We start from the raw sequence: 5,168 nt of genomic DNA, 5'->3' as shown, positions 1-5,168 counted from the left end.
GTTTGATTTTCAAGTCGTTTCAGTAAACATGTTTATTTGCCCACCTCTAGTTAATTCTAAGAGTAAGGGATACATGATAAGATATATATAATTTATAAAAGAATTATGAGTTACAAAATAATAGTTTTCATTTTTAACTTACAATACCTCATCAATATAACCTACTAACACATGAAATCGGTTAAAAACATGTTCACCTAAAGTAATCAAACGCTCATAGTTTGTTCAACTCGTGGACGTTAAAAATATTATTATTATATAACAATTTCCAAAAATTGTTGTTTTTTAGTTAAAAATGGAATTGCGTTACAATCAATCAAGCTTGCATAAGACATTTTTGTTTTCGGTTTAGCAATTATTTGATTGGTACATGAACTTCATTATGAATTTTTGACTCTATATAACTTGTCCATCATTTTATTTCAATATTTATTTCTCTCATTTATGTTTTAATATAGCTCATATAAATATGTAACTTTCTAACACTGATCACCATTAAAGATTTACATGTGTAAACTTAATTCCTATGCCTATAATCATACAATTACATATAATAAATGACAAAACTATCATTACCCTACTTGTTTATACAAAATGTATAATATCAAGAAAAATACGAGTAGTCAACGCATTTTACGATTCAGTGTTCTCAACGTATTCTTGGTTTGTAAATAAATGTCCAAATATATAGTAAATTCGACACGCTGTAATGGAAAGTAAAAATTATCACCCTATTAATACCCAAAATAACAAGCATAGCTCATTACACATTTAAGTATATACGGCACAAAAGAACTCATTAAACATGAACAACATAGCCAAATTAGATTGTCAGGAAATTTGAGTTGTGGGAATCAAATTGTTGTACTAGTATTGGCAAAACGTTGTGGAAAATTTGTCGGAAAATTTGAGCTCCAAGAAAATTGTAGAACATGTTTGTAGCAAAAACAACTATTTTATGGTAGTGTAATGGGTGAACAATATAACATCCGAACATAACAATGCTTCAATCACGACCACATAATTGTTTAGCAAAAGGAATTGCTTTAGGTGTAACATATGTAGAATCATATAGAAGAAGATCCATATATTTTTGGTTCTTGGAACTTATGTTTAATGAAAATAAATTCAACACAAACTAATAAATAGTTAAAAAATTATTTTATTTTCTTATTTTTTATACATATAATGGGATACATGCATATAGATACATATGAAGCACAATCAAGCAATACAACATTGATTAACTTCCCAAACCCAATTATCTATATATTAAATGATGAATCATTTTTCTTAATTATTTTTAGTCTACTTTAGAAGGGTTTGATGAATATTCTGAATCAATAGAAACTGGTTTCTTGGGTGTCAATGGGTGTTTATCTTTCTTTTCATCTTCCTTCATCTTTTCTTGCCTACACTCCAAGCTACAAAACGCGCTATCGCCTCTGCAAATTAATTATAATTAAATTAACTTTACAGTGTTTCTAAACGTATCCCGCTAGTAAAAGTTTCTCATGTGAGAGAGATAATAACTGTTTTTCACAGAGGAAAATGACAAAAAAATGTCCATTTGACCGGTTAATGTCAACAAAATGTGCATTTGATCAACCAATTCTCAAAATATTCACCTTTAAAACTCGTCGACCTGATCACTTTTTAATTATTACTCAACTGGATTTTTAACAACCAGATTCCGTCACATGTCCAAAAATTCTCGTTGGTAGCAAAAATAATCTCACGGAAAACCAAAAAAATTTAGTCGCAAGCCAAAAAAATCTTGTCGAAAGAGGAAAAAAATCTCGTCAAATCCCATAACAAATCTCGTCGGAAGCTAAAAGAATATCGTCAAGAGAATCTCCCCTGACGCCAAGATAACCTTGTTGGACGCCAAAATAATCTTGACGTCAAACGCCAAAATAATATTTTAGGACAAGTGAAAGAATTTGGTTGGCTAAATATCATTTCAAGTTAACGATTAAAAAGTCAATGTTAACAAAATGTCCATTTAACAACCAGACTCCGTCACTTGTCCAAAAATTATCGTTGGTAGCATAAAATCTCACACAAAACCAAAAACTTTTAGTCGCAAGCCAAAAATCTCGTTGGAAGCAAAAATAATCTCGTTGAATATCAAAACAAATCTCGTCAGAAGATAAAAGAATCTCGTCAAGATAATCTCCCCGACGCCAAGATAACCTTGTCGGACGCTAAAATAATCTTGACGCCAAACACCAAAATAATTTTTTTAGAACAAGCGAAAAAATCTGGTTGGCTAAATATCTAATCAAGTTACTATTAAAAAGTCAACGGATCGACAAACTTTTATCATAAACATTAGTTGAATGCATAATAATAATATTAACATATATACCTATACATGAAGATATCTTTTCCAGTGATCAACCTCCGGTTGCATAGGCGACAAACCGTCATAAAATGCGGTGTTTCCATACAATCAGCCGAGTTCCTATGGTGGTTTCTAGGCGACACGGTGGCAGCCAAGAACCCATGATCAATATTATGGCATCAGCTAAAGTTGATGGAGACTGAGAGTTGTTAATATTATTATTGCAACTAGGAACCATGGTGGGCGTATGGCTAATATCCAACGTGAACTCGGTCATGCTCGTGGTTCGCTTGATCGGCGGGCGGGTTCTTTTGCCCAATATCATGTTGTTTTGTTTTCCGGTGGGTTTGGATTAAGATTGAGAGAGTTGAGTGAGTGAGTGAGGAGTGGAGGAGATGGTGAGAAGATAATATGTGGGGTGAAAGAATATAAGCCCTTGGTTTTTTTTTTTTTTTTGAATTTATTTATTTATTTTTTGATTTTATAGAAAGTTGGAACTTAGGTTTGTTTTTCATTTTAAATAATTAAATAGTAAAATGGATTTTTAAATTTTAAGTAGGTCTAACAAATGTGAATCAGGAACATTCTAAGTCAGGTCCTTATAATTAATTATTTATATTTATGTGTGTGAGTTTTTAGTGTAATTGTTTGAATATGATAAAGAACGGGTTGTGAATGTTCTTATTTAGGTTTTGATGAGTTTAAGGCCTTGGGTAGTGGGCGCTATACTCATCCATAAATCCCCATAGCGCCCGGGCACACTGACCCGGTGCGCTTTGTGCTAGGAGCGTTTCCTACAAGGCATCTCCCTCATTATTCATCCAACCAATCAAGATTTTTTTTTACAAACTCTAACCAATCAAATATGTTATTTTTATTAAAAGTAGAAAAAAACCATTAATTGTGTAATGATTGAAGGGGCTCTATCCACTATACAGTCTATACCATTTGTTGTAAAGTGCCCAATAGTGGTGTGACGCCACATAGCACAAAACGCTGAATAAAAGATTCATCCACTACACATATCTAAGTATAATGGGTCAGAGTGAGTCAAACTAAAAGAATGAAAATATTGGAATGGGTAAGGACGGTACAAGTCAAAATTGATCATCATAAACCTGTCCAGACCCATTCCAACCTTTTTTTAGACTTATCCCGAGTCATTTCAACTATTCTATTCTTTTAGTTTGACTTATGCTGACATTAAGCATTATACTTGGACCCATAATAACCATAATAAATTATTATTTATCAGGCCTAGTTTAAAGTATTTACCAAAAATATGATATATGTTGCATCTTTACAAATCTAATTATTTGAAAGTTTTGGTATAGTAAGTGATGTGTTCACTTGTTTATTTGCATTGCATGTACTTGGAATCTTGGTTGAGTCTTACTGGATCTTGTTTGTGGGCTTGGATCATAGCTTGTAAACTGGTTAAAGAGGTGATGGGCTAGTGGGCTGGCTGTTGGCTTGTTGGTAACTTTGCACTTCATCAAGATTTTGGGACTTGGGAGTAGACGTGCACAAAAAAACCGGTTCCGGAACCTAACTAGTGGAACTGAACCGGAACCGGTTCCAGTTCCAACCCGGTTGGAACAATACCCAGTTTGGGTATTTTTGTACCCGAAAATCGTACCCGGTTCTCCTATTTGTATGTCAGTACCAGTTCCAACCCGGTTCCTACCCGGTTCTTAATTGGAACCGGTTCGGTTCGTACCCGGAAAAACCGGTTCCGACGGGTTTTTTTTGAAGGGTCAAACAAAAGTCAAACTAGCCGTTGGAACCGGTTCCAACGGTAATATAGCCGTTGGAACCGGTTTTTTAGACACCAATTAGCCGTTGGAACCGGTTCCAACGGTAATATAGCCGTTGGAACCGGTTTTTGAGACAATAGATCCGTTGGAACCGGTTCCAACGGTAATATAGCCGTTGGAACCGGTTTTTGATGCCCAAACCTATATATAACTTGTTTCCATTAAAAACTAACTATTACAAACCTATATATAACTTGTTTCCTATATTAAAAAACTAACTATTACAAACATTATTAAAACATAAACGATACTAAACATAACAACTAAAACATAAAAAACAAAGTCCGTCGTTTTAATCCGGGAATACTTATTTTTGGGTTGTAGAGCCGGACGACTCTCCCACTTCCGTTTTTTTAGCTTCCAATCTTCTTTTCTCTCGACAATACTTATTCGTATGTTTTCGTAATGTCGAGTTGGACCCTGCTTTAAGAAACTTCGAGCAATATTTGCAACGTGCCAACTCATGTGAGTCGGTCATGAGACACAAATCGTAATGAACCCAAACATCGGGGCATCTTGTTGTTTCGATCACCATAACAACGTCATCATTGGTTGCCATTTGTTGTCGGTTTAAGGTTAATTGTGGTTTGGAGTGTGTTTTATAGTTTTGGAAGTTGTTTAACAAGTAAACAAACAAACCTTGCTATTTATAGTAAGAAAATAACCTATTTATAGTTAAAAAACCGGTTCCAACGGTCAAAAACGGCTATATAGCCGTTGGAACCGGTTCCTAACGGCTCTAATATTTAAATTTCAAAAAAAACCGGTGGAACCGGTTTTTACGTAAAAACCGGTTCCGGTTCATACCCTACCCGGTTCTTAAAAGTTCGCATATCTGGGCATCAGTTCGGGTCGGGAACCGAACCGGTTCTTGATTGGAACCAGTGCCATTTTACAACCCGGTGTGAAAAAACCGGTTTGGAACCGGTTCGGGTTTTCCATTTGAACCCGATTTGTGCACCTCTACTTGGGAGTAGTTCTTTCAGCACTTAACCAAACATGGT

At 34.7% G+C, this 5,168-nt stretch overlaps 1 pseudogene across 1 annotated transcript; it reads right to left on the bottom strand.

The window, feature by feature from the left end:
- Positions 1–1,170: 1,170 nt before the first annotated feature.
- Positions 1,171–2,953, bottom strand: LOC143563283 (FCS-Like Zinc finger 6-like; annotated as a pseudogene). The gene is made up of 2 exons (XR_013140641.1): positions 2,372–2,953; positions 1,171–1,445 (listed from the first exon to the last, which is right to left on the bottom strand). The product of XR_013140641.1 is annotated as an FCS-Like Zinc finger 6-like (transcript).
- Between the last annotated feature and the right edge of the window lie 2,215 nt (positions 2,954–5,168).

Source organism: Bidens hawaiensis, unplaced genomic scaffold, assembly GCF_021521415.1.
Source record: "Bidens hawaiensis isolate Kalapana, Puna unplaced genomic scaffold, B.hawaiensis_p1.1 tig00021352_1, whole genome shotgun sequence".
Taxonomy (NCBI): Eukaryota; Viridiplantae; Streptophyta; class Magnoliopsida; order Asterales; family Asteraceae; genus Bidens; species Bidens hawaiensis.
This window is presented reverse-complemented; position numbering and strand designations above follow the sequence as displayed.